This window comes from Pongo pygmaeus, chromosome 11 (genome assembly GCF_028885625.2).
Source record: "Pongo pygmaeus isolate AG05252 chromosome 11, NHGRI_mPonPyg2-v2.0_pri, whole genome shotgun sequence".
Taxonomy (NCBI): Eukaryota; Metazoa; Chordata; class Mammalia; order Primates; family Hominidae; genus Pongo; species Pongo pygmaeus.
The window spans coordinates 51,845,778-51,867,575 of NC_072384.2; the positions used below are offsets into that span (position 1 = coordinate 51,845,778).

The window sequence follows — 21,798 nt, forward strand, 5'->3', positions numbered from 1 at the left end:
TGTGTCTTGGTGAATTGATTCTAGAGGTGGAAGTTAGTGTCTTAAATTTGATGCAGTCACATATGCCTTTTGGGTGACTTCACTTTGAATCCTCAAAGGATGACTTAGAGAATGCCAAATAAACACCCTGGCAACTGGTAATGACCTTCTGGGAGATTCTGACAGATTGAGGTTTCACAGCAAACACAGATAAAAGACAATTTTTCAGAAAACAATGGCGAAGGAACTGAGTAAGTAAAGCATAACTGAAGGCAGTAGAGATAGTTGAGTGGAAATGCATGGAGAGCTGGGAGGAGTGGAGTTCACCAGCAAATGTCTTGTGTATCTGGCTGGGAGGTGTAATTGGGATGGAGAAAGGAAGGGCAGCATGCAGGAAGGCATGTGATAGGAATAGAGCTGTGTGCCAGGGGTGGCAAGTTGACTCTGTTGGTTGGTACCAAGAGTTTGTGTTACTGTAGTTAGACAGAGTTAGTTTTTGTTCTGAATGAGACACCGACTTTCCCATATTTCCTGATAGGGGTTTTGAATACAGTGACTTGAAGCAAGAACAGTTATTGAAACTATGGTATCAGATTTCCTGAAGGTTACATTATTCATTAATAATAATGTTGCTCTTTGAGCCCTTAAAATTGGCCTTTTTCTAGACTCCTAAACTCTATATGTTCTTAATGAAATAACGCTGGCTAGAGCCCTTACCAAACCCAGACCAGAAACAGTGAATTAAAAGATACAGAAGACTGGGAGCTAGAAATTTTTTTTTTTTCAAACCCATATTGTCTCGAAAACATCTACCTTAGGATCTATTCACATCCTTATTCACATGCCAACTCCTTGATTCATTTACAAGATTGCCACCCTCCTTGCTATTTATGATAATTCATTCTTTAATTTCAAATTTTTGAGCTATTTTCATATTGTTTAAATGAGGTTCTCTACCTACCCAACATGGTAGCTATTTGCCTAGTATCTTAGTTGTACCTAAACATTGTGGAAGTTGGTTTCTTTTATAAATTTAAAATGTTTGGCTTTTGAAACCCCTGTTTTCTCATCTTCCTTTGTCAGAGTTCTGTTTGAGGTGACCAAAGCCACTTGGATCCTGATTTAGTGGATGATTTCAGTGAAATTAAGACTTTGGGATTGACTTTTCTCTCCCCCCACTCATCACAGTGGGAATGCATTTTTCATCTTTTCTGTGGGGTGATTTGGAGAATGACTGAGATGGTTATTCCTTTTTTCCTCCTGTTTCAGTCTGTTTTGTGCTGCAGTGACAGAATACTTGAGACTGGGTAATTTATAAGGAACAGAATTTTATTTCTCACCGTTCTGGAGGTGACCGGGAAGTCCATGATCGAGGTGCCAGCATTTGGTCTGGGAGGATTTGGTGAGGGCCCTGGCCCTCTTGCCGCATCCTTATCTGGCAGAAGGCGTAAGGGCAAGTCGTCCAAATGCGGAGTGAAGCCTCTTTTATAAGAGCCTTAATCCCATTGAGAGGGAGAAGCCATCATGGCTTAATCACCTTTAAAGGCTCCACTTGTAAATACCATCACTTTGGCAACACCTAAATTTTGGAAGGGACACATTCAAACCATAACACCCCCTGTCACCTATTGTCTGCCCTCCTTTTGGGAGTGGGCAGTGGTGCTGACTGACAGATGAATCCTCCAGGCTTCCTTGCCCTCTGGCTTCTAACGGATTGGCCAAGGGGGAACTTAAGGAGAGCTAAGAGTGGGAGGGGAGAGAGCTGCCAGTCGCCATATCTCTTCTCTCTGCCTGCTTCTCTGCTGCAGTTTTGTCAGTGGCTGTGTCCCACCAAGAAACCACTCTTGCCTGGTGGGTCCTCTTTCAGGCCTCCAGCAGGTTACTTTCCTCTCCTTGATGCTTCGAGTCACTTTCTACCTGAATGCCCCTTGTGGTATCCTTCACCCTTCCCTCATCTTTGTAAATAGTCCTTCAATTAGATGTCTTCATTGAAACTATGTGAGTTGCCTCTATGTAGTACATGTAAGATACTGTTAATTAAAAGTACAGGTAAGACACTGTGGTATCAACACTTTAATATGAGGAAACACATAGCACATTAAATGTACATGATTATAAGATATGTCTTAAGTTCAGATACATTAATACTTAGAAACAACACCCATGACTCTTAAAACAGAGGGAAACCTATGAAATTGCTACTGGTTTTTCATTGTGTTAAAGATACTATAATAAATGTCTTTATTTATAAACTTGCCTATATTTGAGATTGTGTCTGTAGGATAGATGAGAAGAGAGTTATGGACATTTTCTTTTTTTTTTCTTTGTCTTTTTTTTTTTTTTTTAAGACAGAGTCTTGCTCTGTTGCCCAGGCTGGAGTGCAGTGGTGCGATCTTGGCTCACTGCAACCTCCGCCTCCCAGGTTCACGCCATTCTCCTGCCTCAGCCTCCCGAGTAGCTGGGACTACAGGCGCCCGCCACCAAACCCGGCTAATTTTTTGTTTGTATTTTTAGTAGAGATGGGGTTTCGCCGTGGTCTCGATCTCCTGACTTCGTGATCCACCCACCTCGGCCTCCCAAAGTGCTGGGATTACAGGTGTGAGCCACCGCGCCCTGCCGAGTTATGGACATTTTCTAAGACTTGTTTCTTTTTGCCGCATTGCATTCTAAAAGGGTAAAACATATTTAGAGTGCCACCTGCAGCTTCTTAGCTCTTGTTTGACTGTCCCCCTGACAGCAATGTGTGTTGACTTTTCCACAAATCTTTCCTAATCTGATAGGCCAAAGAGAGCCTTTCCATTTGGAAGTGAAAGTGAACATTTTCTATTTTATTAACAGGTTGTATTTTTCTTTTACTTTAAAAAAATCTCCTTTGCCTATTTATTTATTGGGTCTTACTGTTTTTCATATGCATGAGCTCTTTGTGTAGTAGGTCAGGGGTTAGCTAACTTTTTCTATAAAGGACCAGATAATAGACGCTTCAGGCTTTGTGGGTCATACAGCTTCTGTAGGGTGAAAGCAGCCTTAGACAATAGGCAACTAATGAGGATGGCTGTGCTCCCATATGGATGCTGAGATGTGAGTGTTATATAGTTTTTATATGCCCTGGAGTATCATTCCTCTTTATTTTTTTCAACCATTTAAAAATGTAAAAACCATTCTTAGCTCACGGGCTGTAGAAGAACAGGAGGTGGGCTGGATTTGATTAGTGGGCCATAGTTTGCTGACCCTTGTAATAGGTGATAACTCATTTAATTTGTTTTGACTATTTTCCTCACTTCCTTTTTTAGATAAATTTTTTAGGCCTACAGAAGTTTGAATTTCTTACAACATCGAATTTTAAATTTCTGGCCATTTTTGTCATGATTCTGAAAGTTAGAATGTTCTTACGATCATATCCAAAAATACACGACTTAATTTTAGCTTTGGAGACAATGTTTTTTAAAGAATTCGCTTTTATTCATGTGGAATTCAGTTGTGTATAGTGTGATTTGGAGGTCTAAATTTAATTTTTTTGCAAGCAGCAAACCAATTGTGGGTTGTTTTTGAATCCTCCTGGTTAGTACTGGGTTCACTAACTGTGCTTTGGGTACCTTTGATTCTAGATTTACAGCATGATAATTTTCCCACTTTTCATTTATGTTCAAGAAGTATGGTACCAACCTGTGACATGAGTTCCTCTTAGTTCTTCTTGGCTCATCTGTTTCCATATGAGCTGGCATTCACAGGAAATTCAGAACTCTTACAGGCATAATATTAATAGATACATGTGGAAAGAGTTGTTCTCTGACAAAAAAAAAAGTTTGAGTTTTTTTTTGTTTTTTTTTTTAATGAAGAATGACAACTTGATCTCCCACACTAGGAAAGAAAGGTGCAATTAATAGTTTATATTATATAACATTAACTGTTGGTTTTTTTTTTTTTTTTTTTTTTGGCCTTTGGAAGATATACTCAAATTTGTGATAAGTAAAATGACTTATTTATCACAGGTTACCATATAAGATTGGACAAGAACGATCTTTTGTTTCTAGTCTTTTAGGTTGTTGAAGTGACCTAAAATGTAATTTGAGGATAAGCAAAACCCTGATCTGCTGAAAATTACAAAACCAAATTTGCAGGCATGGCTTTCTTGCTCCTGAGACTGAAAAATTTGTCTGCTCCCAATTCAGTTGACTATAAAGAATAGATAGCATGCTTTTATTTTCTGACAGCACTAAGAGTTATTCCTGCTGAACCAGGGATGCTGTTAGTGTCAAGGATGGATTTGCCTTAACTTATTTTTCCACAAAGCTGTAATTTTAAAAAAATCTGTTAACATTTCTTTGTAATTCTTTGGTTCACAGTAGACAGTCCCACTGCAGAAGTCCTGCTCCGGTCAGCCCGTATTTCCAGTGAGAGTGTTCTTTCAGAATTGGAAATGTCTGTATGTTCAACTGGGTTGCCATGGTGCTGTGGGACATGAGGTGGCAAACCCTACACAAGAGTTAAAAAGAGATGAGTAGTGCTTAGGATACAGATTACAGAAAGTACAGCTTGCCATCAAGTTCTAGGCAAGAGATAGAACTAAATGTCTTACTCCTAAGAGGAAAAACTTCATTCCAAGGGACATTGGGTTTAGATGAGATTCATTGTTAGATTATGCCTCAGATGGCCTGTTAGCTTTCCTAGGAAACTTGTTCCCATTTTGTGTCTCCACAGTGGTTCTCAGCTACTATCTGGACCAGTCCCTTAAAATTAAAAGTTAAATTAGATGTGATGTGATTTGAAATTTGAAACCTATGTTTTTATTTAGCTAGACTACAATGGTACACTTAGAATTTTTGTTCAACTTCCCCACCCAATATGAATTTGGAGAAAAACAAGAATGACTAAAAAATCAGCAGGCTCACATGAAATTGAGAGGACGGTTTGGAAATCTCCTTGAATTTCTTTTTGTAAGCCAAATTTATTTTTATAAGCCTTTAACGGAAGACAGTTTGTTCTTTGGGTAATTGGCCCAGGCTTTATCCTCCTCTTTCAAATATGCTTCGACCAAATACCCAACTGTGAGATGAATAGGATAAATGAAGTTGGGAGTTGTAGAGTGGTGGGGGTGGGTGGGCCGGGGGGGTGGTGCGGCAGGCAAAACAGTCATGTGGAATCTTTTGTTTCATTTTTAAAATAATTCTTAAGAGCTGCTGTCTTTCAACAGAGTCAGAAAGTCCTTGCTTAAGCGTATTTCTCACTATAGAGAGTGAATGGGATTCTGAAGTCTTTAATGTGGTTCTGTAAATGTAAGTCTTGTTGTTTAATCACGGCATTTCTGCAAAAATGAACTCCTGCACCCACATCCCTCCCCCTCTCCTTTATTTTAGTGTCTTAGAACTCAGCTAAGCATTTGAACAGTCATTGCTAAGTGTTTCCACATTGGGGGAACTGGAAGAACTTGGCTGGATAGAATTCTGATTTTCACGGGAGGGAATTAGTTTTCCATTTTCTGCCTTAGAAGTCATGTACTATACTTGCTCTTTGGGCTGAACTGACTTGAAAAGTCAAACAGGAATGAGTCTAGCTACTAAATTTAGAGAACTGATTGGTAATTTCTTGATCTAATACAGTGGGCAGTCTTGTCATTGACCAGTTATTTATTTCAATGTTTGCCAAACCTAGAATGAAATCCAAGGCTGCTGCTTAACCCTCTATAGCTCTGGTAGTTCATTTCTACTTCTGCTCATTTCCGAAGATAACATGTATCCAGAGAGCCTGTGAGGTCCTGGCTTAGATGAGTCCTGCATATCAGGGCAAACTTCCATGCCTCTGGACATCTTTCACATTTCAGACATTGTCTTATTTCTTTTTCTTATCCAGTTAACAAGTATGTTTTTATTTAAGTCAGGCTTTAACTCTCCCCTTTCTCCCCTCTCCCCTCCTCAAGGGAGATTTAAAATAAGTGGGAAATTACTTTTTGTATAGGTGTTCTTTTTTCTTAAATTCATGCTCATGTGACTTTCCACTTGCCATTTAGAGTAACAGTTATTCAAAGAGCATTACCTAAATTCCATCATTAAGAAAAAAACGTATGCCCCTGCTCTGCTCCTTCACCCCTCATCATTATTTTTAAAGCTCTCTAAATGCCTGTCTTGCTTAAAGAATCATAAGACTATGGAAGTAGAATGCACTTGGCATGTTGTTCACTATTCCATGAATTTGTAGACTAAATATATTATTTTTGTGGCTCATCTAGAAGATGTTGTCATCCTTTAAAATTGCAATTAACATTATTGTAAAATTCGTTGATGGAAAAAAATCTATTAAGGTTATGTGTATTTTGGATTTAATGTTGCTTTACTTAAGGATGTTAGGGTTCACCAAATCCTGCTTTGCCTGGGATATGCAGGGAGGAAAATTGAGAAGAAATCTTTTTTTTTCCCATTAATAAATGAAAGAACTTCAATGTGAAGAATTTTAAAAAGTCACAAGCACAGATGGTTCACCTGGCTAATTTTCAAGGAAACTGGATGAGCATAATGTAGGTGGGGAAGACTTAGGGAAATTATTCGGATAATTCAGTTCCTTTCCTTTTATCTGTCTGAGCCAGTTAGGGGGAAAAAAATGAGGTTTTTGGATGTCAGAATTACCTCCTGGAATTTTTCATGCACTTTTCAGAATAAAAAACATCAAAAGAGAGAAATTAAATTTTCTAGTATGATTTAAGAAAATAAACAAAATGAGACGTGCTGGGGAAAGTGATAGGACACTTTCAGGTTGTGAACCTCAGGGAGTTTCCTGGCTAAGACAGGTGGCTTGGAGTTTTCCCTCTTTCTCCTTCTCTCCTCCCTTCTACTTCACTTTTCTCCCCCTCTTCCTCCTTTTTTTTTTCTTTTATTTGCACACCCAGAAGCATGGACCTTTCCTTCTTTTGGTCCTTCTATCCATCAGGGTCAGGTCTTTCAAGATAAGTGGACACAATACCACTAAATGTGTAAACTTCTGATTTGTATGTCATTCTTCTCTGTGAGCCAGCGTTGTCACAGTTTAAAAAATAAAAGCTTCGGCTGGGTGCAGTGGCTCACACCTGTAATCCCAGTACTTTGGGAGACCAAGGCAGGCGGATCACCTGAGGTCAGGAGTTCAAGACCAACTTGACCAACATGGCAAAACCTCATCTCTACTAAAAAATACAAAAACTAGCTGGGCATGGTCGCAGGTGCCTGTAATCCCAGCCTTCGGAGGCTGAGGCAGGAGAATTGCTTGAACCTGGGAGGTGGAGGTTTTGCAGTGAGCCGAGATTGAGCTGCTGCACTCCAGCCTGGGCAACAGAGTGAGACTCCATCTCAAAAAAAAATAAGAATAATAAAAATAAAAGCCTCAGCATATTGTCCTCTGGCCTGCGAACTTGCTGAAATATTATTCCGTGTTGTATCCCCCAGGCTATGTTGCTGTCCAGCCTGTGAATAAGGCAAATTCCATATTATGGAGGTAGTGGGCTGCGTGAAAAGAGCACAGATTTTTTATATGATGAGTTATACGACTTGAGGCTAAGTACCTAATTTGTAAGTCTTCATCTGTAAAATAAGAATAATATCTAGTTCAAAGAGATGCGAGAATTACAAATTCTCCTATGTAAGATGCTTTATATATTGCTTGGTATACTTGGTAGGTCCTCAAGAAATGCTTGTTTCTTTTCTGCTAGGTCTCTAGTAATTGGAATTTTGGATGACTAAATTAACATTCAACTGATTTTTTGAGCAATTAATATGTAAGGCTTTTCTAAGTCCTGAGGGGGGTAAAACATGAATGATAGGTAGCATTTGCATGCACAGGCACTGTTTTAAGCCATGTGTACATTTTATCTGGCTTTATCTTCTATACACAGTTATGAGATATGCATCATTATCTCCAGTTTATTGATAAAGAAATAGTATAGAGGATTGATTTATCTGAGACCACACAGCTAGTAAGTGGTACAGTTGGCTGAGGCAGAAAGAGAGAAACTGATACATGTAATACAAGGCATAAGATGGTACTTATTTTTAAAAAGGGTAAACATGACCAGATGATTGAGAAGAGAAGGCAATTGTATTTGGTTTGGGTAGGAAAATTAGGACAGGCTTCAGGGAGAAGGTGTTATTTGAGCTGGGCATAGAAGGAATTGAGTGTTTTGTGGAGAGACAGACATGGGAGCCCAAGAGAGAAGAATGTGGTGGCCATGGAGACAGGAGCACTTGGGTGCTGCCCCAGAGCAGCAGACAGCTTCGCTGGCTTTCTGAAGAATACTGGATGTGTGATAACCAATCCCAGAAGCTGCCCCTGGACCCTGAGCTGGTGCTGGGATCCCAGACCTGAGGTCGGGTTTGAGGGTGAGGCTTCCTCTGCCCAGGGTTGCCACGTGGCAGTGGTGGAGGCTGAACATTGACAGAGAAGTGAAATCAGAAGGTAGGTGACTAATCCAAATAAAAGTTGTGGATCTGAGGGTGGAGGAGTAGAAGGTGGCAGCACAGGATGAGGGAGGATGTTTGAAACGATGGTTGAAAGGGGGAAGCCTAGAGAAGTTTCTGAGCCCCGGATGGTCTCTGCTGTGCCTTTTTAATAGATGCTGGTCCCTGTGGACGTGGGTGAGGGGCAGCTCATTAAGTATTTTCTTCATAGTATTGAAAGGAAGTAGGAGACAGAAGCCAGGATGGGGAACCTGAGGTGGGGTGGTGGACGCGTGGGACCTACCTGCCAGTGTCAAGGTGGAGGTGGAAGGATTTGATAGGCTGTTGACAAGTTTTTTTTCTGGAGTTGGCAGTGAAGTAGTGACATAATGGGGATTCTGCTTGAGGAAGATTGATCTGCCATTTGTATGGGGATGGATTAGGTCATTTAGACTTTAGGGAGGGCACTTGTGTTGGTGCCTCTACACCTTGGGGCAGAATTCGTAAGGCTTTGCAATCGATTCGATTGAGAGGCTGGGAAATGAGGAAGCAGTTAAAGATGACCTTAATGTCTTTAATAGTGTTTCTATATGTATTCGATATTTGGGTGAGTTCTATGTGGCAGGCAGAGTGCTAGCTACTGGATGAAGAGTGCTGAGCAAAACTGTGTGAGTAGATAGGTGGGGAGGAAGTAGAATGAGAGTGGCTCTTGGGTTTTGAACCTGGTCATGGGGAAAGTGGTGTGACATTTACTGAAACAGGACAGGCAGCAGAGGAGTCGGCTTAGAAGCCCTGATGTTGCATTTTGTTTTGATGAGTTGAGTTTGAGGTTGATCACGTGATCACGGCAAGTGATCAGTCATAAAATTAGACATCTTGGACAGAGATTGGAGATGGCAACAGATAGAAAGTGGGTTGAAAAACAAAGAATGGGCCGGGCGCAGTGGCTCATGCCTGTGGTCCCAGCACTTTGGGAGGCCGAGGCGGGCGGATCACTTGAGGTCAGGATTTAAGACTAGCCTGGCCAACATGGCGAAACTCCGTCTCTAATAAAAAATACAAAAAGCAGCTGGATGTGGTGGCACACGCCTGTAGTCTCAGCTACTCTGTGGGCTAAGGCAGGAGAATCGCTTGAATCCAGGAGGTGGAGGAGGTTGCAGTGAGCTGAGATCGCACCACTGCACTCCAGGCCTGGGTGACAGAGCCAGACTCGGTCTCAAAAAAAAAAAAAAAAAAAAGAATGCTCTTTTAGAGATTCAAGGGAAGCAGGCAGAGGATATGGCCTTATGAGCAAAACTTAAATTTTAGAGGGCAGAAGGAGATGCTGCAAAGAGTGTGGAGGAGGAATCAGTATAACTTGTATATTTCTACCTACCTGTTTTCTTGTGCAATTTGTTTCCTTTATGGCTTTAGAACAAGGTTTCTTAACCTTATTTATGCATTTGGGACCAGATAACTGTTATGTCATAGGTGTGTCCTGTGCTTTGTAGGATGCTGAGCGGCACCCCTGGTCCCTGCCCACTATATGCCACTGGGTAACAATGAGTAGCACTGCCTCTTCCCAATTATGTCAACCAAAAATGTCTATAGACTGCTGAATATACCCTGGGGGAGTAGTCACCCATAGTTGAGCCCCACTGCTTTAGGGGTAATGATTTTGTAGTTTTCTTTCTTTTTTCTTCCCACATGTATCCTGCCCAAACCACAGCCAGGGAGGAATTGGAGGCAGGCAATGCCAGCAAAAGGGTTGAACCTTCATTTGGCTGCAAGCAGTTTGTGACTCAGTTCTCAATAAAGTTACGTGTAGGAAGATGTTGGGAATTATCCTGTGAAACAGTTTCCTGTACTAGGAGAAGTGTGAACTGGTAAGACTGTTCCATTGTAGCTCTCAACAGGCCTGGGCCTGTGATATGACTGCATTTATTGACACTGGGGTGGGATGGAGTGGAGGAAATTTTAGCTCTGAAAGTTTGGGGAATTTATCAGTTTCAAAAAGTATTATTTTACAGAAGTTCCTATGTAGTTCTTCAATGCTTTTAGGAGAAGCTATTAATTTAAATTTGTCCTGTCAAAGAAAATAAATGTGTGTCCTAATAAAGGTCCCTAAAAGTTCACGTTGGACATCTCACCCCTCCAAATGAAGTGACACAGGAGGCATACACAGTCCTAGTGGTTTCTGCATACCTGGCACACTGCCTTTTCACCTGGTGGATGCCCATAAGTTACTTGAGTTGAATTGAAATCCTGCCTGTCATTTATGCTTGAAGAATTCTTCCTTTTTGATCTTGAAAGGGGAAGGAGAAGTGCTTGGAGGCAAAAAGCTTTAATCTGTGCAAAATATCAAAGAATAAGTTCATGACTATGTCAGCGGCATTCACAGTTTCATTTGAAATCTTTATTTAGAGATTGGCCATGGATTTGGGTGTGCTTGTTAGGTCAGTGGAGGGGAGGCTGTTGATTCAGGTTGGGGCTTTTTTCCATTTCTTAGAGTTCTCCAGGTGCTCCTCTCCTGCCTTTGAGCCTAAAGTTCATTTCTGACAGGTGCTTGATGAAGTGGTTATTATAATCAGTTTGGCCTAATACGCTATTCATAAAACTTGAAAATTGACCAAAAAGAGAGAGGCAGAGAAAAAAACTGAACTATTTTTAGGTAGTTTCAGATGTTGTGTTTAATCTTTTTTTTTTTTTTTTTTTTTTTTTGAGACGGAATCTCTCTCTGTCACCCAGGCTGGAGTGCAATGGCGCAATCTCAGCTCACTGCAACCTCCGCCTCCCGGGCTCACGCCATTCTCCTGCCTCAGCCTCCCGAGTAGCTGGGACTACAGGTGCCCGCCACCACGCCCGGCTAATTTTTTGTATTTTTAGTAGAGACGGGGTTTCACCATGTTAGCCAGGATGGTCTTGATCTCCTGATCTCGTGATCTGCCCGCCTTGGCCTCCCAAAGTGCTGAGATTACAGGCGTGAGCCACTACGCCCGGCCGTGTTTAATCTTTTAAAAGCCCATAAATGCTAGGGGTTGTTCTCATCTGTAAATAGTGGTGAAACATGAAGATATGAACAGGTGTGCTCTAAGTCAGAGGGTGGAGTGGAGGGGAACCTGCATGAAGTATCTTTCCTTAGCAGGCCAGGCACATTCCCTGCTGTTTTTGGGGAGCGGGCTCCAGGATCCTTTCCCTCTTGGAAAAGAGCAGAAAGTGCCAGTTGGGTCTCTGGTCACTGAATAAAACTGACCTACCCCTCTGAGTGTGGCCCAGCTCTTAACAGGAGCAAACTGAGACCTCAACTGAATTCTGCCTTCAAGATCTTTTGTGATGTTTACTGGTCCATGAGGACAGGAAAGCGAGGGTAGGAAGGTGCAAGGACAGATAGTTGCTGCCAAAATGCATTTGGCCAGGTTCATTCATCTGCTCTCCCTTGCACACAGCTCTCTCATTCCTTCCTCTTTGACTTTTTTAAAAATAAACTTTTTGTTGTAGTATAGTTTCAGATGTATGGGAAAAATGAGGCTATAATGCAGAGAATTCCCACATACCCTGTATCTAGTTTCCCCCATTATTATCTTAAGTTAGAATGGTATGTTCATCACACTTAGTGAGCCAATACAGGTACCTTAGAATTAGCTAAAGTCTGTGCTTTATTCATCTTTCCTCAGTTGATACTTAATGTTCTTTTTCGGTCCGGGAATCCCATCCAGGATGCCGTGTCACATTTAGTTGTCGTGGAGCCCCAGGCTATTTTTGGTTGTGACAGTGTCCCAGACTTTCCTTGCTTTTGATGACCTTGACAGTTTCGAGGAGTACTGGTCAGGTGTTTTGTAGAATACCCCTCAATTGAGATTTGTCTGTTGTTTTTCTGTGGTGATTCAACTGGGGTTGTGGATTTCGAGGGGGAGGATGACGGAGATAAAGTGCCATTTTCATCACATATCAGTGTGACTTATCACATGGTGATCCTTATCACTTGGCGGAGGTAGCGTTTGCCAAGTTTCTGTACTGTAAACTTAAAAAAAAAAAAAAAAGCCCCACAAAACTGTAAAAACAACAACCAAAAACACGAACAGCTCTGTCCTCTTCAGAAGGACGTCACTGTGTACAGCGTACACTTGAGGAGTGGGACGTTGAGAGAAGAGGATCTATGTAAGTTATTTGGAATTCTTCTGCCTGAGAGATTTGTCTCTTCTTCCCTGTTTACGTATTCAGTCATTTGTATCAGTGTGGACTCACGGATGTTTTTATCCTTTGGATTAGAATCTAATACTGCTTTATTTTGTTTGAATCGTTTCAGCTTTGACCATTGGGAGCTCCTTACTTGGCTTCTGTGTCCCTTTATTGGCATACACTCATTTTTTTTTTTTTTTAAGTACTTCCTTTCTGGCACCACCGAATTCCTCTTTGACTTTTTATGTGCCTTTGTAATGCTTTCTGCCTGGTGTTGGAGTAGTGACAGATCACATACGTGGTGGCCTGAAAGCTAAGGTTTTGGTCTCAGCTCTGCTGGCCAATTCACGTCACCTTTGTGACCCTGTTGTCTCTAAAATGATCTTTAGCTAATAGAATTATAAGAAATAAATGTAGGGCCGGGCACAGTGGCTCACGCCTGTAATCCCAGCACTTTGGGATGCCAAGGCGGGTAGATCATGAGGCCAAGAGATTGAGACCATCCTGGCCAACATGGTGAAACCCCCTCTCTACTAAAAATACAAAAATTAGTTGGACATGGTGGTGAGCCCCTGTAGTCCCAGCTTTTTGGGAGGCTGAGGCAGGAGAATTGCTTGAACCCAGGAGGCGGAGGTTGCAGTGAGCCGAGATCACATAACTGCACTGCAGCCTGGTGACAGAGCGAGACTCCGTCTCAATAAATAAATAAATAAATGTAAAAGGGCTTCACACATTGGTTATCAATCCATGGCCCCCCTCCTTTTTTTTGGACATTGAAGCACATCTTCAGACTTCTATCTCTGGGTCTTCCTGCAGCCCCAGAACATGTTTATTGAATGAATTAATGCATCTTCAATGAATGTAACTGTTACTACTGTGTATCATCAGTTTGTTCAATTAAATACATATCAATGGACAAGCTTTTCCTTTCGTACATAAACATTTTGTTTTTTGGTTATCTTGTGTCTCCTCACATCCCATAGCATTGCAGTGGTTCACAGGCACTTAACAGAGAAAGGGGACACCAAGCTGAATTTAAATAGAAAAAACAATGAAATATACATCATCTTTGGGGATAATGTCATTTTCTGTTTCTTCGTACAACTTGAGCCCTCAGAATTACTCATAATGGGGTGTTTGTGTCATCTGATTGCCAATGATGGCTGAGTGAGTGAGTGAATGCATGTTTGGAATGACCTGGAATTCTGATGTAGGTAAGGGATTCAGAAGGATTATGTTTAGATTAATTTTTCTGCAGAGTTCTCCAGCAGGGTCCTAATCAAAAATTGGTGTTGGTGGCGGTGGCAGTGGCAGCAGCATTAAACACAACAAAGGCAGAACGGATCCTTATTTGCATCATTCAATCCAGTGGGTGCTGTTAGCTACCGTCCTAGAGTGGGTGTGGAATAAATTATATGTATAAAATTTTTTTGAGAAGAGGAGGATGAGCTGGTCACATGTGGCATTTTCTCACATGTTAAAATAACATGAGATGGAGAACATTGTGTGTTGATGTCTATCTACAAGTTGGTTTTTGTCTTAAGATAAGCAGAGCCTCTCTACAACAGGCCCTGAGTACTGCATCACCTTCCTCCAGTTTGAAAAACTGACAGGGGTTCTTACCAGTCTTTGTTAATTCCTGTCTCTGGAAAGAATGGTTGGTAAAGGCACATCCGTTTTCTGACATGTTGAGAAAGAAAGGATACATGCTTGGGAACAGAAGTTGAGGCTGTAAATTGTTGGTGGTCTTACTAGTATTGGAAGGCTGTTTTATCCCTGGCATCTAGCTGCTTGTATGGACGTTGGGGTTCTAGAAATAAGTTTTTACTCCTTTGGCTATAATGAGCTGGGCATTATCATTAACTGGAAGGCTGGATTGGAAAGGTTTGGGAAGCAGAGGTCCTTCTGACATTCAATCCATCTTCCTTTCTGGTCTTTTTTGGAGCAGATTTTTCTTCTGTGCTCTCTAGGAAGCTGATGTGGTTCCTGTCCTCCAACTGATCAGTACCTAGAATGTCAACAGAATGACTCATGTCCCCAACATCCTGTCCTTGTTCTGGAGAAAGGGAACTGTTTGCTTTTGGAAAACACAGTGCTTACCTCTGGAAAAACCCCAAAGCAAGCATTGCTTCAACACAGTTTTCCTTAAAGCTCTTGTGATGTCCTGTGATTTTTTTTCCTTGTGACTTTTTGTAATGAAAGTGTTGGTTTTCCTGTGTCTACCTTGCGTGCCAGGTGATTGAGAATTAGGGAGCTTTAGGTGTGGAAAGGACCCTAGAGACCAACTGGTCCAACTCCTCTTTATGGTTTTAGAAACAAAGGCCAAGTTGAAGTAAAGTGACTTGAGATCTAGAAACTGGTCAGTGATAATCAGGACTAATTAGTACCTAGGTCTCCTGATTCCTGGTTCTGGGTCTTTGATTTTTATGGTTTGCAGTAGGATTTTGAACAGTTCACTCGGCTGCCTTATTGGAAGTTCTATCTATGCAGAATGATATTGATATGGGTGGATATTTAAAACTACATATATTATAACATAGTAAAGTCTTTAAGGATACATGATATACATTGAGTTGTTATTCAGAAGCTAGGGGGATGTAGAAGAGTAAGAATTCTGATTTTCAGGACATTCTGTGATAATTTAGCCTTAAGACAGATTTTGGGCAAGTTATATATCTCTTGTGACTACTCAAAATGAGGCTGGATTAGATTAGTTTCTTTTGTTGTTTCAGGCTCCGAAATGTTATGATTCCCTATGTCTATAAGTGTATGCTGCACATTTTTTTTCCCTTCAGTAGTAGAAAATGTCTGCAATGTGGTTAAATCCTTATTCTTTAATTTCAATATTATAGAATATGGGTTTCATGTAATTTACATTCATGTTGTTTTTCTTGTCAAAGAGGGAACTGAGATAGTTATCTACTGTGTTCAGTAGCATTCTGAGTGGGGAGAGAGAGCTATAGTGTAAGCTTGAACTTGAGCAAACATTAGCGCTCTGTTAGGTTACAATTGGTGTTAACAGTAGAGAAAAAATCAGAGGAAGAGGAGGAAAGAGATTGGTGTGTGGGAGCTATGGCCCATCATTTTATTATGGGCTTCTTCCCCTTTTGAGTGACTTAAATGATGTGATTGAAGATATTTGATAGCTCCATCAAGATGGTAGTCTCAATTCCTTCTACAGCCCACACTTTCTCCTCCTAGATTTGAATTGTTATGATAGTAGCATAATTTTTGACAAATGGTGTTTGTGTGGAAGTATAACTTTTATCTGAGTTGAGTCATTGCTTTTGTTATTATCACCTCCATTTTACAGATGAGCAAATTTAGTCTGAGAGAATTTAGGTTGCTTGCCCCTAATCTTATAGCTGGCATAAGAATCTCAAACGCGTCTTTTTGGCTTCAGAGTTCCTACTCTTAACCATATGACCTTCCAGGCACCACGTACTGTTCCACTTTAAGTCTGAGATGTTTCATTTACATTTTGTTCTTACTGATTTAGAAAAGTTTATTGTTTTCATTTTCTTACATTACTTCCTGGTGCCTGGCATAGGACTATAACTGAAACATTTTTATAAATGATTTAAAGGTATTGAATGTGATGAACTGGAAAAGAAGAAAAAAGCTTCCTGAGTCACCCAGACTTCATCCTGGCTCTGTCACTTTGTAATCTTGAGGGGAAAGATTAACTTCTCTAAGCATCAGTTTTCCCACCTGAAAAAGTCAGGAAAATATTATTTTCCATACTGGGTTGCTGGGACAATTAGAAACAGAGCATCTGAAAACTCTTTGCATAGTGCTTGAGGTAATTAATGAGTGTTTGTCATTATACTTATGTTGATGTTAAATTAACATCTTAAAGAACTCTAAAATATTTTTCACTTTCTGTTTTTGTTTTTTTTTTCTTTCCCCCGAGGCTTGAGAATGTCATTTCCTCTAAATGCCTGCCACCCTCAGGGAGTTCTAGTAATAGGGTGAACATAACATCAATGGAATATAAGGAGTTACTATTAGCAGATACTATTTGTTTCCCTTTTCATTTCTTTTTTTACAGTCATTTGGGAGAAACTCTTCCAGCCCTGGGCAATGCGGTGTGTCAGCGTCTGCCTTTCTGCCGGCTCCTGACAGCGCCTCCCTTCAGGGGTGTGGGTGGAGCTCTTCATGCCTGCCTGCCTCCTGCTCACATTTCTCATTTCACTGGAAAAGTCCCCAAATCTTTTTGTGTGCTCAGTTGTGGCCTAGTAGCCAGAGTGGCTCGTGCATTAAATGAAGAGGAACCTATGTTTCTTCTCTTGCTTTTCAGCGTTTTGGCTGAATTTTGAATTTTTATCTGCCCCATTGAGTCTGTTGGCTCTGGCTGCTGCTGTACCAAGCCCTCTTTCTGGTGTTCATAAACCAATGAGAGTACAATTTCATGGCCTGGGTCAGGCTTGTTTGTTGGTTTCATCTTAATTAGAAACAAACCTCTTTATCTTCCCTTTTCTTCATCTTCCAGGGAGAAGTGGATTTTCTAGGCTGAGCAAATTAATCATAGTGGTGTCTAATAAAAAAAATCACCATTGTAGTACCTGGCACACAGTAGGTACTCAGTAGCTGAAAGAAACAGTTCCTGTAGCTCTTCCAAGGTATCCAGCATTTTGTGCAGGTAGGCTGGGGGCTGCTGAAGGATCTGTTTGTAAAAGATGAGAATTAGCTTAAGTAACTTGGGTTGGAAAAGTCACTCTGCCTTCTGAGTGACATATGGGGGCTGGAAGGTGGCAGAGAACAGGGTTGGAGAGTTTCTTTGGTAGGTGGATTAGTGTTGTTCCCAGCTCAGAATAAGGTACATATTTGAAAGTTACTTAACACAGAGCCTTGGATTCTTCCTGTAGGATAATAGATATTGAGTAGTTGTGATAAGTAATCATATGTAACACTTAGGTCTTTTTATCTTCAAAGAACTTTAAAAAAAAAACACTTTTAAACACAATGAATTCTACCTTGTATCTTTATCGTAGCCCTAATGTTCTCTTCTGTGTCTTTGTCGTATTATGTTTCTTAGGACAAGTGAGTAAGCTTTGTCAATTGGTTTATAAAACATTTATGCATTTAAAGCCTCCGGGGGGTGAGAATTGAAATTACAGTATCTGGGGCTTCATATTTGCTGGCAAACTGCTGGCTTAGCATTTTCTTCCCCCTTGTCTGTTTTTCCCAAGCTATAGCAGAGATTAAATAAATTTAGGAATTGTGTGTGAGATTTTGTTTCTCCTTGAAATACAGATGCTCCCAGACTTATGGGTTTTTTTTGCCCTGATAAACCCATTGTAAATTGAAAATGTTGACAATATTGTAAGTCAAAAATGCATTTAATATAGCTACCCTATGAAACCTCCTAGCCTAGACTACCGTAAACATGCTCAGAACACTGACATTAGCCTACAATTGGCAAAACCATCTAACACAAAGCCTATTATAATAAAGTGTTGAATATCTCATGTAATTTATTGAATACTGTACTGAAATTGAAAAAACAGAATGGTCGTATGGGTACTGGAAGTATGGTTTCTACTGAATATATATCGCTTTTGCACCATTGTAAAATTGAAAAATTGAAAGTCAAGGACCATCTGTAGTTCTGTCAGTATGGGTGAAATGCTTGCTGTGCAGTGCATTGATTTCTAAAGTCAATCCTTAGCAGATACTTTAAAACAACAAACAACTAGAAGTTTCCTGGTTAAGAGGGAAGAAGGGTTTGCAATTGGCTTCATAAATTTCTTCTCAGGCTTTTAAAGTTATGAGTCAAGAACCTTCAAAGCAGTGCTTGTAGGTGCATCCTTTCCTTCCTCACCCCATATTTCATTTATATAACAAGATACTCCAAAGATGCTCCAAAGAAATAAATTCCAAATGATTTTGGAATCATTGGTACAGCAGCAGTATAATTCCAAATGATTAGCTCAAATCCGACTGCCACATTCAGGGCTTAAAAAAAATTCTCAATTGCTGTGAGGGATTAGAAAAATGGCAGCTGGCAAAAATGCCTTCAGTATAAAGATGATAAGACACCACTTATTAATTCTTTATATAAGCAATGGTTTTTTTTTGGTGAGGATATGGAGAAAGGTAATAAAATCATGGTCTCTGCTGTGGGTAAAACTAGTTTGAGAGCCCCTCCCCTGCTGCTTTTTTCAGAAGTTTAAAAAGGAGGTCAGGAGCAGAGAGTTAGTTTCCCTGACTGGGGGAAGTTAAGGAAAGGAGTGTGACTGAGGTCATGGAGAAGGCATGGTGAAGTTTCACAGTCTTGTGGATAAGTTTCCCATTTGATATGGGATATAGTTGAGAGTTACATCAAATGGAGTTGCCACCAACATGACTGCTAATGGTGACTCTGGGTACAGAGGACATGGCATAGTAGTACAGTTATGCAGTAATCAGACCCTGATTAATGATGATGCTGATGATGGCATTGATAGTTTATGGAGAACTTTGTATGTGTTTTTCCCCCATTTAATCCTTACAGTCACCATTTTCAGATGGTAGCTGGGAGTAGTAGATAATTTTCCCAGGGTCATATTGCTTAGGGGCAAAGCTGGGATTTGTAACCATGATGCAATACTGCACCTGGTGGATGTAGTCAGGGTTATCAAAATAAAGAAAAATTGACCCAAAGATATATTTTAGAGGCAGAAACAATAATAGCTTAGTAATAGTCTAGGTGTGTGAACCTGAGACAAAATGAGTAGGAAAAAGATGGTTTTTAAGTGACAGTTTTGGAAAAGAAGCAACGGGGGTGGCAGGAATGAACAATACAGTTCTGTCTTGGTCATGTTTATGGACTCTTCTTCCTAGAGAACAGCCAATAGTCTTTCATCAGTGTTGATTTCATCTTTCAGCCTTCAGAAAACAGCTGTCAATCCAGGTGCTTGCTGTCGATGTGGAGCACAGGTGTGAACACAGTGCCTTTGTGCCAGGCTTTGGTCACATGTACAGGTGTTGACTCTAGCAGCAGACCAGTACCTACTCCCAGTGGATGTCAAATTCACACATCACACCATCACATTGTCTTCTCATTTAGCCAGTGAAATGATTGGCGTCTCACTGTAGCAGTACAGTGATAGTCATTGATTGACAAGACCTTCTCCGGGAAGGACTACATTTGTTCTGATTTCTCCAGATCAGACCTTTAGAACCAGGAGAGGAAGTCCATTCATGGTCAGAGTTCTTGCTGAGTCGATGTAGTATTCTGAAAGCTATTGTGCCAAGGCCCCAGGATTCTCAGACCTGGCTGAGCAACATGTAACTGATCCGATTTCTCACTGACTCAGGAGGAATGCTAGCTAAATCTTGAATTTGGTACTGTGACTTCAATAGTGGACCAGTCAAGGGCCTCACACCTGGTGGACCACCATCCCTTCACCCCCACCCCACCAATGTCTGTCTGTGCTTGGCTTTTCGGACTCATGGTGAATGCTTGAACCTTTTTACTCTCTTAACATAAACTTATTTTTCTGGGTAAAAAAGTGAATCCTATCCCCATGAAGGATTTACTTGATTGAAATAAGACCCCCCTTGGGAGAGAAATATAAATGTTGTGAGCAGAGTGGCCTTAGGGCAGCTTGCTGACTTCCTAGAGGGATCTTTGTGGGAGGAGAGCCCTGCTAGTTCCCTTTGCCCCGAGTTATTTCCCCTCTGTGCTTGCTATAGAATCACTAAGTGTACTGATAGCTCTTAATTCTAGTTAAAGAAGAGCAAGCCACCTGGTCTCTGAATTAGTTAGAGCAATACTCTTTAAAAGAAACATCCTCCTTTCCCTCCCTCTTCGCCCCCCAGCAAAATATTTCCTATTAGAAAAAACATATGAAGCCATTGGTTAGTTTTCACTTCCTTTCCTAAGGGATAGTCAGCTAAATATGCTGTCCTGAGAGAATTTGATAGGAGCAGATAAGATTTTTGATAAGAGTTGAAGAGAAATTCTGGGAAGGGAAGGTAAATTATACTCCCTAATAAAAGCCCGAACAAACAGCAGGCATAATTGGTTGTGTATTTGGGGGTGTGTGTGTCAGTGAATTGGTGTGTATTCTACATACCACCAGTGGGAGGAAGAATGCTGAAAAAAGAGAAGTAGGTGCTTGCTCAAGACAGGAAATATACCACTTCCCTTAGGAATCTGCCCATAGGCCATCTTTGCTTATCCATGCATTTCATTGGCAGTACTCTTCTGGAGTGAGAAGTGGTGTATGAAGTTGGTCCTAAAATCCACTCCTCCCATCTCCTTCCTAAGAGAAAGTTAACCCACTTTGGGCTAAGTCAAGAGCCAGCCAGTTATTTTTGCCCATCACTGTAAGTAGGATTACAGCTAACCTTAAATATTGGGGAAAAGTCCTGATCATTTGTTCATTCTATTAGCTAGGGCCAGGTGTTGTCACTGTCTCTAGCTCCACTTCCATTTCACTCCCATTACGTCTCAGCAAATTCCTAGCACTCTGAACAGTGTATTTTACTTGAATGATTCCCGTGTGGCCAGACTTCTGGGAGCTGAGCACATGGTACTCTTTTATTGGGTGCCATAAGGTAACCTTGGTACCCTTTGGACATTCAGCTTTCCTTTGAGGTTATAGCTAATTCTCTGATGAACATTTAAGAGGGTAGGGCTTTGTGTTAGCTCTACTATGTAGCTTTTGTGATCCAGGGAGGTGTGACCCCATTGTGGTATTCCCACAGCTGAGATCATAAAAGCATCCCAAGTGTCATTTGGAAGCCAAACAGTAGGTTACAAACTCATTTTCGGTTAATCTCCCTCTCCCTAAGCTACTTCATCTCCTTGAATGCTGCTAACTATAAGCTTTTATTTCCTTTCCTGTGTTATCACTCATTAAAGCCTTCTCTGACCTGTATAAATGAGACTGGGTTTTTCCTCTTAATATTGTCTTTGAGCACTTGGCAGGTGGCATTTGGAGCCAGAGCCTGCTGAAGGTTGCCCTTGTGTATTGTTTTTATAAGCTAAATGAGAGGCACAGAAAGAATACCAAAAGATAGACTTTTTCCCTAGGGTAAGAGGAAAAAGGAGGATCAAAAATTTGCAGTTTATATATGAATCTTGTTGGAATGCCCTTTAGAGGGAATATTTTCTGATTCTGTCTCTTCTCCCTTCAGTCTTATATTTCCTCTTCCTTTCTTCTGTATATGCTATATATATATATCAATTAGAAAAAAATTGAAACAGGGCCAGGTATGGTGACTCATGCTTATAATCCCAGCACTTTGGAAGGCAGAGGTGGGCAGATCGCTT

At 40.8% G+C, this 21,798-nt stretch overlaps 1 protein-coding gene across 8 annotated transcripts in view; it reads left to right on the forward strand.

Annotated features, from left to right (window-relative positions):
* The window catches only part of FMNL2 (formin like 2), a 314,076-nt gene that overhangs the window by 54,591 nt on the left and 237,687 nt on the right, over window positions 1–21,798 (forward strand). The window lies entirely within an intron of this gene.